A 13,212-nucleotide genomic window follows, 5' to 3' on the forward strand; every position below is an offset into this window, starting at 1 on the left:
CTGTGTATTTGTGGGGTAGGAAAAGAAAAAGCAGGGGGATTCCGGGGGCGTGTGGCATTGATTTTGGCAATCACGCAATGAGCGGGAGAAGGGTCCGTTGTGTTGGGGGCGGGGTAGACAGGTGAGACTTCCTCCCACCTTTAAGTGCGAATCACAAATTTAAGGGGCAAAAAGGCAGCAAATGATTTAGAAAAATCCAAACTAAGAGCCTTTTGTCTGACAATATTCACATTACATTTGCATTGTATTTTCTTTGTCAAGATTTCCGCCTCCATCTATCTCCTCCTAGAACGCTTTAGCAATTCCCAATCAATCCCATTCGAAATAATTCACACTGAAATAAGACAGAGGGTATCACTCCCCAGGTCGCGGGAAGCCAACACTCAGTGGAGTTAGACACAGGAGCCCAGCCTTTACAGTCATATTCTCAGCTGCTTAAGCTCATTCAGGGCTGGGTTGCTAGAACAAAACCAGAAATATAACCTCTTATCTTCTGCCCCATTTTTTTTTTCTTTTTTGAGCGAGCAGATACATATAGAACAGTGGAAACGTTTCTATTCTTATAGTAAAGAAGAAAAGTAGGAGGAAGCTAGATTATGTATATATACCAGTGATATATACCAGTATATATGCAAGTGTGTGTGTGTGTGTGTGTGTGTGTGTGTGTGTACTTAAGCGATTAAATTTATTAGTTAGCATTACTTAGGGAAAAAAAAAGAATGCAAATGGTTACCTATTTTACAACTTGAAGTTAATTATTTAATATAAATATAAACATAATATAAATATTAAGATTTGGTTTTTAAAAAAGGTGCTTTGTTTCTCTTTCCTAAACAAAATTAGAGCACTGAAACTATGATACTTCAATTAAAATGGGTTTGCAATAATTATCAGGATAGGTAACACTATTGAAGGGAAATCAATTGCCCCAAGTTACCATAATTTTCACTTTTACTTGATGCAGCCAGAGTTTTTATAGGAGTAATTCATTCTTCCAGTTTAAAATTAAGCTGGAATTAACTTAGAGTTAATTTGGAAGAAATTCCATTTTGGAAAAAAAAAATACACCGAGATATTAACTGTTGTTATTTCTGGGATTGGAGATGGTGTATGAATCTTGCTTTCTTTTTAATTCTGTATTTTCCAAGTTTTGTATAATAAGGTTGTGTTTCTTAAGCAACTGAATCGTTTTTAGAGAGTTATTTTAAACTAATCAACAGGACATCATGTTTTCCTTGTGTTTAGAAAAAAGGTCGATTGCGTACAAGATTAAATTTGAAAATTCATTTTCATTCAGTAAACTCTCTAACTTCAGAAAACAGACAAAGACACCAGGTAAGGCGTTAGAATTGAGGCTGTTTAAATAGCGTTTTGGGGAGAGGAGCATACGTAACATATGAAATTTTTTATGCAGTGTTTAATTCCTCAAATATTTTCTACCTTTGCCCGGCATCGTTTTTCTAAATTTCCTAAGAGATATGATCTGTCATTTGCATAAAATTTTTGGTTTCTGCACTTTTAACATGTCTTTCCATAGAAAAAGCTTCCATTTTCCTTCCTTCTTTGTGCGCAAAATTTCTGTGTCTATGTCACGGGCATTTAGTGCGTTTAGATTTGAACATATTTTCTCCGGGTTTAGTGCTTACAGGGATTTTGGAAGATTCTCGCACACGGACTCCTTATAAATCGTAGAAACTAGTTCTGTCCTAGATCGGCAGCTCCCCCGCCCCCACCAATCTGTTTTTATTATTTTGCCATCATTTAAAATCTCCTTATCTCGTAAGCACTCTCTCTAACTATAACTTCAGGAACAGATTAAGTTTGCTTTTCAAAGCCATTCATCATCAGAGATATGTTTTGGTGAGTGTTTTCTTTTGTAAATCATTTTATTATTGTAAGGTACCTCTGGATGCTGGCATGATAATAGGCTATATAAATGATTTTGTCCTATATTTGTGTTGTATATGCTTTATTGTAATAGCACTCTCGGGTCAAAAGCAGCCAATATTATTCCGATTAATTCCCGTCTAGACACTCATAAATTGTCCTTTAATTTGCAGCGAGAAAACGAAGTCATATGAAGCATAACCTTTGCCGGCTGCAGAAGTCGCACCTGGTTTTTCTGGGCTGGAGGAGGCCCGCCTCCCCGCGTCCTTCAAAGCCGCAGGCCTGGCTGCTGCAAGGGTGAACATTTCGTTTTCTATGCTTCGCCCAGGTAGCCCGCCAAGGCCTGCCGGCTGGCACGCCGCCCCTCAAAAGGAAAACACAAAGCCTAATCCCCCAACACAGTTTCAGACAAACACTCATTTTATTTACTCATATTCATCTCCCCAGAAGGAAAAAAAAAAAAAAAAAAAAGGAGGAGAAAATAGCTTGCTTAATCCCAATACTAACACGATATTGATTCACATTCATGTTCTCTGTTTATTGACGTGCATTGCATACAATGGGGGCTATCATCATTTCGGCTACCGTGTTCCAGGGAAGGCGCGATCACATTAGAGAAGGAGATGAGGCACAGTTTATACAGCCCTAATTTTATGTAATGTAAACCTTTCAAACGCTGCACATGGGAGGGGAAAAAAAAAAAAAAAAAAAGCACGTCCTAATGAAAAACCAAAGGCATACCAAATGGATTTATCTTAAAGCTAATTGGCGGGGGGGGGGGGGGGGGGGGGGCGGGGGGGGGCAGAATATCTGTCCTCAAAAGTCCACCATTATTTCCTAAACTTGTATAATGAAATTAACTTCTTTGGCTTTCCAGCAGCTTTCTGTATATCTCATTAACCAACTGTAAATGCATTTGTGCTTGAGAGCACAGCACAGGGTTTTGTTTTGTGACATCTAGTGTTCAATGTTTTGAAATTATGCAGGCGGTGTGTAATGCTCTAGGGCTAACTATATACAGAGCCGGAGCGTATATTGAACACCAGACAGTGTATACGTATTACGAGCATATGGCTTCTGCAAGAAGAAAGCAGATATGAAAAACACCGCACTTTTTTTTTTTGGGCCCCTTGGAGATTTTTATTGCCTAGTGGCAGCTGTATTTAATAAAATATTAGTAGCCACTTGAGGTTTAAAGGTGTAACACAATTCCATTTCAATATAACAATTCCATAAATTCAAATATGAAACCTTCATAGAAGCATGATGTGGCTATAATTAAAAAACAGAAAAAAGAAAAGAACTTGGTATGTGCTCTTGAAAAACAAATTTAGGGCACAAGGTACCTGTAGTCAATCTGTAACGTGGATTTGGGGTGATCATTCACATTGTTGACAGTTGGAAGTGATTCGAGGGACTTCTATGACGGAATGTGACGGTTTAATTTGGTTCTTTTTTTGGTTCTCTGCCCACTGCCTGTAAATAAGTTTTCTTCACTTCCCTCTTGCTTTCTTGTGCCTCTTAAAGTTCTCCTTCTTTCCAGAAGTATTTAATGTATGAAAGTCCTTAAGAAGCTATCACACACTATACAAATGCTAAACTTTATTGCTGTTATTTTCAAGCTTGTAAGGACATAATACACCACCTTAGCCACCTTGGCCCATCCCTTCTAGCACAGTCAAAGCCTCAGAAGGCTTTGGACTCCGAGGGACTTACAAGCTTTAGGTGAAATTAGCTGCAGAAGATGGAGAGAGACATAGCCCTCTTTGGGAGGAAGGTCGCACCTTGATAGATAGATATCCCGCCAAGAATCTAGAGGAAACAGTACATGAAAATGCTTGGAGCCTCCAGAGAGCCTAATTCATTCACAGGACGTAAGCTTTTGAATGTGACCAGAGCACAGGCCGAGGTTATGACGGCCTCCCAAAGACAGCATCTAGCGCACAGAGGAGTTTTGATTGCCTAGTGATGTTTTTAAAATGATATTTAATTGTTTTGAATCGCACACACTCTCTCCAGGTTATCGCAGGCCCCCATGTCTCCCTATCAGCTTACATCTGCTCGAGCACCCAGGAGACATTGTAAGTCAAGACTCTTGATTTAAGGCATGGGAAAGGAAGGGCATGGGAGGGACACGTGTCCCAGAGCAGTGGAGAGCTAAGTGAAGTGGCAAAATGTCAGACCGAGGCAATGGCCCTAATAGTGTCTGCAATAGGAGGGTCATGGAAGAATTCTCAGCACAGTACAAGTTTTATTCTAAAGATTATATGGGACCATGCAAGGAAAGGTTTGGAAAGGGAGCAGGAAACGCAGCTGAGAAAACCTTTGAAAAAGCCCCCGAGAGGGATGATGGGGGCAGACTCAAGGCAGCATCAGGGGATAGAGAGAAGGTCAGATTTATAGACATGTCAGAAATTCCATGAAACTGCACGGAAAGAAAAAAATGAAGGGAATGAAGTGAAGGGAATGTGTCGTATCGCTTCAAATATGCGAGCCTAAAGACCAAAATGAATGAGGAGCAACTAACTGAGATGGAAAAGCTGATTTGAGGAAAACAATGGTGAGTGTTGGTTAAAAGGTCGGGGGGACACAATAAGCTTAGAAACAGAGTCAGGTTTTGGACGGAGATCTTTCTGGAAACATAGCTATGAATGACATGATGGTTGCAAATTGTAGGCTTTTGCAAATCGTAACCTCACTCAGGATAGGAACAGCCATTGGGGTGAAAATGGGACCAGGGATGGTGCTCTTGGGAACCCCAATGTTCACACAATGAACAGGAGAGGAAGAAAATACAGAGGCTGAGAAGGAATAATCATAATGTGAAGAATCAGGAGTGAGGATCTAAGTTGATGCCAAAATACAGTGCTTAATATCATTGTCCTTATGATCACAGGGAGATAGATTTCCAGAGAAAGCATACCCCAAACAACCCCTTCCTCCTTTCTTTCCATAAAAATATTCTGTCTATAAATTGATTCGATTTTTAGTCACGCAAACAAGGCCCATTTTATATATACCAAGAAGAGTTCTTTCCAAACAAGCTCCTCTCCGAAGCAGCTTTGCTGGAACAGCTTCTATTTTGAGACACATTTCATTCCTGTTGTGTGTGGACTGGATTACAATGTTCTAAGTGACCCTGTAGCTGATTCATTTTTCTGCGAGCACTGTGATAGGGATGGAGCTCAGGAAACAGGACTTGCGAAACTCAGAATTTAAATCAAGATGAACTTGAAAACATAGAATGTGAACCAAATTCAAATCTCTAATCCAAGGAAAGAAGAATCACAAGGCCCAATTGGGTTGGACTATGTTTGCCACAAACTTCTGCAAACATGGGTTGGAAGCAGATTTAATGTTGCTATGGTAACTTCTGAGCATTCAGTGTGTGTGTGTGCGTGCGCGTGTGTGTGCGCATGCATGCACGCACGCGTGTGTGCACTCGGGAGCGTGTGTAGTTTCTATCTTGCTTCTGTGGTTCCAAAGTAAGGCATAGCTTGCTAACAATTCAGTGTTTTCTTCTAGTAGCTAGAAGGAAAGTACATATTGAATCATACTTCGAGGTCAGTGATTTTTTTTTTCCTACGTATTAAGACATGATGGCATTATTTAATTACCTTTGCTAGCAAGTTTACGGACAAGCACACTCGTATCGTATTGCATACCCACAAATAGGATTATTTACATCCAATCTAAGGAGTGCTGACTGGTATCGTTGGGAACTGAAGCTGTATCAGCATTTAAATTCCCACTTTTCTGGGCAAAAACCCAAGTGAATGATTCAATTAAACTCTTTATGTTATATATTATCCAGAAGTTCACAATATAAAATGATTCTCCCAGTCTGAACCCCTGCCTTTATGATTGCAATTTGGTAGCAAGACAATTTCCAAGGACTATTTTCCTTGAACCGCAATGAAAACGTCAGGCCATAACACACTTTTTGATGCGCGTTTTATGAACGACACTCCAAAATCAACCATTATTTCAAGCACATGCGATAAATAACCTTCATTATTCATCAGAGTGTAAATATGCATTTGTACTTGCAAATATGGTGGTTTCCTGAGCAAAGCGGCCGGCAGTCAACAGCTCCTTCAGCCATTTAAGGAGGTAACAAATAGGTGTCAGCCTCTTTAATTGGTAGCAACCGGCTCCTGAGTTGCTGAGAGACAAACGGCTCATTCTTCAACATTGACTTTGCTCCTTGCCCTGTTCCCAGTACCTAGGACATGTCGTATTGTAGATACTCAACTAACGTGGATTACGTGAACGGGATTTAACCCACACCCCATAGCGACGCGTGGAGATAAATTTTTTCCAATGATTTTAATGGAATGTACTTCCTGTTTCTTTTGAAATGACCAAACCCAAAGGAATCTTTTGGCAAAATCGATCAACTAGATAAACTTAACATATTGTAGTCCTGAGACTGAAACGTCGGAGGATTTTCTCTGAAGACTCTGTTGCCAGCTGCCTAACATCCTTTATTCTTCTTTCAAGACAGAGAAAGCCAAAAATATTTACGCCGAGATTCCAAACGTGTATAAAGGCAACAAAGGACATGTATACCTCACTGAACTGAGAAATCCGAGGTGGCCAGTAAAGTCATTTTGTGTCATTTGCTTCTGGCACTTAGAAGAGACACATTTCTGCCATTACTTCCTTCTGCTCCAGACCCCTAGATGGGTTTCTTGGCCAGTTTAATACTTTTTGCTTCTGCCCCCTGGGCTGATAGCGACAACTCCATCTTCTGTGTGTGACTCTCTAACTTCTCACCTCACCTTCTTCATTAGGATTATTATGTTGAATGGTCTGTTTGTCTATATATGTGTCCGTGAAAATGTACTAAGTGCCTAACACACATCAACTACTTGCTATAAGCCACACACAGGCTATATGCTTGTCTGTCTATACACACACTTGCCTCTCTCTCTACACACACACACACACTTGGGATACATGTATGACTCATCTTGTTATGAACGGAATGTTTGTGCCCTCCCACAATTCAGATGTTGTAGCCCTCACCCCCATGTGATGGTATTACAAAGCGGGGTCGTTGAGACTAATTAGGTTTAGATGAGGTCTTGGTGGGGGACCTTCATGATGGGATTACTAACATTACAAGAAGAGAAAGAGACATTGGAACTTCTTCTTTCCATTATGTGGAGACACAGAAAGAAGACAGTGGTCTGCAAGCCAGGAAGAGGGCCCTCACCAAGAACCTGACCATACTGACTCCCTGATACGGCACTTCTAGCCTCCAGAAGCATGAGAGTATAAATTTCTGTCCATTAAGCCACTCCATCCATGACATTTTGTTATGGTGGCCTGGGCAGACTGAGACAAACTCTAAAGTGAAATCTACATCTCAATGCCCAGGGTTGATGTATCGCATCAGCTATATGCAATGTAGTTTTAAGCCTAAGGACTCCAGCAAAGAGAGGGGTTAACTGCCTGGGGCAGTCGCAGATGAGTGAATATCTAGGACAGGTTTTGAAGGCACGTGCCAAAAAGAGAAATTTGGTAGGGTGCCTTCCGGGCAGAGAATGCGGCATGTGCAAAAGTCTGGAATCGTGGAAAGGGGTGTCACATTCAGGGAACAGCCAAACGTTCAGAACAGGTAAGGCACAGTCTTGACCAGACCAGAGATGAAGTTGGTAGGGTGGGTTAGAGTCGGATGGTGGAAGGCCAAGGATTCTTTGCCAAGGAGTTTAGGCTTCATCTCATTTAATGGAGAAAACAAAAACGAGAGAGAGCCACCGGATTCTCAAGTAAGCAAAGGACAAGGTTGGTTTTCTTCTTATTATGGTAAGACAATTTAACATGGCATCTACCGTCTTAACAAATTTTAAATATATATGTATACATATATATATATATATACATACATACATACATAAATATACTGTAGTTTGAACGAAAGGCACAAAATTATACAGCAGATCCCTGCAATGAACATGGGAGTGAAAACCTCTCTTCGGGTTCTAGATTTCAATTCTTTCGGATAAAGACTCGGAGGCGGGGATTGGTGGATCGTATGGTAAGGGTGTGTTTCGTTAGAGTGACCTGCACAGCCAAGGGTAAGACGGATGACACGGGCTGGTTAGGAGGCTGGTAAATTAGTCGGTGGGAGAGAGAACGAGAGTATCAACTGCACGGAGTGGATGGAAAGGACCCGACAGACTCGTGTTGGCCTCTGCAAGGCTGGCTTTCCACGCAAGACAAGGCATCAGCCGTCTGCCTTCTCCCGCTGCCAGACGTTCTCTCTTCCCAAATTCCTCCTTTGTCAAAGTACCTGATAACTCCACTGCATCTGACTCAAATTAGTTCAAGAAGTCAAGGTCCCTTAAAACAAAATAAAGCAGCAACAGCTTTCTGTGAAGCAGGGCCCATTTTCAACGCCATCCCCTGAACTGGAGTCGGGCAACGTTTTCCGTGGAAACGAAGTGTGGAAACCAGTGTCTGTCCCATGTTGATTTTATGATATCAAAACGAGCAAGCCAACAAACAAAAAGGGTTTGTGCTAAGATTTCTTGGGGGGAGTCTCTGGATCAAGCAGGTTTATTTGCTGCAAGCCTTTTCAGCCTCTAATTCTTAATGAGCACGATACATATCTAAAAGAGGGGGACAGTGTTTTTCTTCAAATATATTGGGTCACAGGTTGCAGGTTTGAAGGGACAAGTTTGTAAGACTCTGATACACAGAGGGCTCTGTGGTTAACGAAGCACCTTCCCTTTTGAGTTTGATTTTTCTAGATTTGGACAAGGCGAACTTCACCGTGAACACGTTAGCAGAAATAGTTGCTCAGCGTTGTTCACGCCATGTTCACCTTTTACAAGGTTCTGAGAGGGAAGGACTGGGACTCAGACAACTTTTTTTTTTTTCAATTCCAGGCCCAGGGATCTTCCTCTTGCACCACAAATGCCATCGCTCCCATCGCTAAAGGGAGCGAACTGAAGTGGGCCACCAGGGCAAGAGGTGAATGGGGCTCAGGGTAGTGGATTTGGGGAAGAGAAGGAAAGTTGAATGGCAAGAGTCAGACACCTACGTAAAGACTTGGAAAGCTGCCAGCGCTGTGTCAGGTGGGGGACGCAATGAGAACGCTGGTGTCTCACAGGGAATACAAATGCTTTCAGTATGTATTCTACTTATTCCTCAACATGACCTCTTGGAGTCACTGCCACGTCAGGAGGAGCAAGAGGTTCTAGGATCCTTGTCGCCTCGTGCATTCTTTTATTTACTCGACGAACACTCGTGAGGACATAGGAATTCGACAGTGGTGTCCCCCCAGCCTGGATGTGATGTGGCCCTGTCTCCCCATGGCTAATATGGCTATTTCACAAGACTTCCTTAAGCGGAGTACTCTATTGGGCTATAGAGCGCTCGCGATACGAAAGGTCACCTCATTCTGAAACTAACCCATCCGTTGATGAGGAAGGTTATGCCATAATTACGTAAAGTTGGAGGAGCAGCTGCAAATGACACAGACCCCAGCCACAAGCTCTCACCCGAATACCATTGGTCAGGCCATCGGTGAACATTACAGAGCACCTACCATTTGCCAGATGTGTGCTAAGCATGAGGGGGAGTAGTGGCCGAAAGAAGCATGGACTCTGCCTTGATGGTAAATTGGACTTTACCAATAGAGCAAATGTAGACGTTCTACATTCCACATAATTCATAATTATTTTAAGCGATTGAGTAGACAATTTAAAGTAAAAAGATGCTCCAAGCCACAAACACTAGGGGCTGTGAGAAGTCCAGATAAAGGGACCTAACACTTTTTTGTAACAGGGGTGGGCAGGAAAGGCTACGTTGAGTTTCTTAAGCTCCCCTGGTCTGAGAATCTCTGCGAAATGAGGTTGTGGGACTCAAGCAATATCTCCCACAGAATGTGGTCACCTGAGTTCTACAAAGTTGAGCTGGCTTCTTTACTGAGGGCCTTGTTGGTCTTTAGTGTGCAAATACGCATTATGAATCTCAAAGGGACTCTCTAGACTGAAGAAGTTCCCAAGCTCTTTGGGGAACGTTTTTGTGCAGAATATTTATAGCAACTGGCATTCTAAGGAAGACCATTTAGAAAGTATTTGAGTAGGTGTCTCAGGCCTCTGCCAGCTTTAAAATTCAATTATTATGTCTTCGAGCATGTCGTAGGGAAAAAACAACAGCAACAAAGGAATCCAACATTCATGTGTAGCAAAGACCGGATGGGTGGGCTCTGGGAGATGGAAATTGTGGCAGAAAATCTATGGAGGACTTCCTGACAGCCTAAACTCAGATGGAAGGGATAATTGAGGCTTGGATATTCTTTAAATATAAAGTATCTAAAAAAAAAAAAAAAGAAAGAAAAAAAATACAGCAATGGCTATGCACCCAGGGAACCGACAAAGATTATTTAAGGAGATGTCATGTGGATACGCGTGACTTCGTGATTAACATGGGGATTCAAAAAGGTACCACTTATAAAAGGAAACTTCTGGGCTGAAGGATGTCCAGAAGGACTCTCAGTAAACCAGGCTGACATAAGTAGGAGGGAGACAGAATGGTGCATTCCGTTTTCACGGAAAAGCACAGGAAAATATCAGAGAGCCCTTTTGTCGCCGCCAGTGGCCCGTGGGTGTGCCTTGTCCCCCGGAGGTGGCTTCTAGTCTTACCTACTTCTTGCTGCTTGAACTTGGCTTCTTTTTTCTCGTATTTGTGGCTTTTATTACGGTGCAGGACCAGGAGTGGGGACTTTTTTTTTTTTCTTGCCTCTTGTGATTCTTCAGGTTTTAAAGCCCCCACATAAAAGATTCTTCTCACACGCCTTCGTCATTAAAACTGCACAAACTCTTTGAATCTTCTCTCATTTTACTTCTCAGGGGAGTCTTCCACAAACGTCGCAGCCAACCACGGTACGGTCCCAGGCCAGCTGGCCAATAGCACCCACTTTCTCCACATAGAGGCAGTCATCTATATCCAATTGATGATTGCCTATTGGGTGATTTTATATGATTCTTTCATTACCTCAGGGGTTTTCCGGAATCTTCTAAAAGAACTTGCATTCCTGCAAGTGGCAGAGTGAAGGATATTCAGCATTTCTGTAACAGGACGCAAAGCAGTGAGCATCTGTTCAGTGATTGCCAGGGTCAGGCCCATATAGATGCTGGTTTGGGAGGTCTGAAGGCCATGCCAATAACAGAATATAGACTTTACTCCCATGGGGCTTAAGTCCTTGTTGAAGCCGTAAGAGAGACTGTGAGCAAATGAGACAAACATCCGCCAAAACATATTAATTGCTGTAGAAGAAGTTTGAAAATTAAGTTTTATGGTGGTTGAGAGAAGGAAATCGTACCCTTGGGAAGATTCGCGTGACTCTGACCTCACAAGTAGCTATGCTTGATCTTGCCAGCGAGGCCAAAGGAGTCACCAACCTGTCTGTGAACTCCTTCAAGCCAAAAGAACTCTCTGTGTCTAAAAATATAGAGCGATGCCCTAGGTCCTATTTACTATGATTGAATTAGAAAATTTCATCGGGGAAAACTTCACCTTCAAGAATCATCAGCAACATCGCCACTTTCCTTTTAAATCATAGTTAGACATTGTGTAATCTGTTTTGCTAGTTATTTTATTCCACAGTTTTACCATTCATATTAATTAGAATCTATCTTTAAGTAATGAATCAGGAAAGCAAAGTGAGTGGTAACTGTTCCGAGTGTTTTTCACGTACAGAAAATATCTATTTGGGTTCTACAAAGAATCACAACTTGACTATAGGGTTCTTTTTTTTAATTTCTTTTTTAACGCTTATGCATTTTTGAAAGACCTAGAGAGACAGAGCGCCAGCAGGGGAGGGACAGAGAGGGAGACACAGAATCTGAAGCAGGTTCTAGGCTCTGAGCTGTCAGCACAGAGCCCAATGCAGGGTTCGAACCCACGAACCGTGAGATCATGACCTGAACCAAAGTTGGATGCTTAACCGACTGAACCACCCAGGCGCCCCAACTAGAGGGTTCTTCTAGCAGATGCTTTTATTTTCACATCTTATAAACTACACCATTGTCTTCTGGCTCTTAGAGCTACAGAGGAGAACTACGATATCAAACTGATTTTGGGGATGACTGACAGAAATAACTCATTGATATTTTCTTCCTAGATAGTCACAGGATTCTTTTTTCTTGCACGCAGATATTTTAACCAAGTTGTGTAGTGATTGATGTCTTTTAATCAATTTCTTTATACACAAGATCTTATTTGAATCTACAGAGCTTTACTCAGTCCTTCAACATTTTTTTCTATTACTATTTCTACCATTTCTATGTTATTTTTCCTTGTGTGTTGTTTCAACTCCATTTCTCTGGCCTCATTTTTTTTTAATGTTTATTTATTTTTGAGACAGAGAGAGACAGAGCATGAATGGGGGAGGGTCAGAGAGAGGGAGACACAGAATCCGAAGCAGGCTCCAGGCTCTGAGCTGCCAGCACAGAGCCCGACGCGGGGCTCGAGCTCACGGACTGTGAGATCATGACCTGAGCTGAAGTCGGATGCCCAACCGACTGAGCCACCCAGGTGCCCCTCTCTGGCCTCATTTTTATACATGCCAATTGTTAAGGGACTGGGTCTCTGTTGACCTCTTTTACAAATGTTTAAATCTTCATATTCTTCATTCAGTGAAAATCCCACCTCAGGATCAATTTTCTTGCAGACTAACGTTTCACTTTGTAATTGGTCTAGGGAAAATTTCCGCTCTGGTATTGTATGTTTTTTGTTCCATTATGCTCATTCCATTTTTAATTCTCCTTTGGTTTTTTTTTTTTTTAATTTTTTAAAATGTTTATTTATTTTTGACAGCGAGAGAGAGAGAGAGAGAGAGAGAGCGCGAGCATGAGTGGGGGAGGGGCAGAGAGCAAGGGAGACACAGAATCCGAAGCAGGCTCCAGGCTCCGAGCCGTCAGCACAGAACCTGACGCGGGGCTCAAACTCACGAGCCATGAGATCATGACCTGAGCCAAAGGCAGACACTCAACCGACTTAGCCACCCAGGCGCCCCTTAAATCTGCTTCTTTTTCAGTTCGGTTGGTTTTCCCCACAGCTTATTTTTTAACCTCCCATTTCATAGGTCTGTAGTTTTTAGTCATTTTGTGAATATAAAGTAGATATTATTTATGTTAGTTCTTTTTTCTTATTTTTATTTTAAAAATATAGTTTTAACATTCTCTGTGAGGGCTTTGTGGTCCTCGTTATAGGTTACCAAATCTTTCAATAGTCATGTTTTACTGTTCGTTTGTTGTTTTTTTCACTGTTTATATTCAATAATCTAAAATGAGGGGCACCAGGATG

The 13,212-nt window shown here is 41.8% G+C and overlaps 1 long non-coding RNA gene across 1 annotated transcript; it reads left to right on the plus strand.

Annotated features, from left to right (window-relative positions):
- Positions 1 to 1,243: 1,243 nt before the first annotated feature.
- Positions 1,244 to 12,565, plus strand: LOC147580401 (uncharacterized). Its single transcript, XR_015252868.1, has 3 exons — positions 1,244 to 1,335; positions 2,061 to 2,184; positions 8,787 to 12,565. It is a non-coding gene; the product is annotated as an uncharacterized LOC147580401 (long non-coding RNA).
- The last annotated feature ends 647 nt before the right edge of the window (positions 12,566 to 13,212 follow it).

Source organism: Puma concolor, chromosome B3 (genome assembly GCF_028749965.1).
Source record: "Puma concolor isolate L17-30 chromosome B3, mPumCon1.1.hap2, whole genome shotgun sequence".
Taxonomy (NCBI): domain Eukaryota; kingdom Metazoa; phylum Chordata; class Mammalia; order Carnivora; family Felidae; genus Puma; species Puma concolor.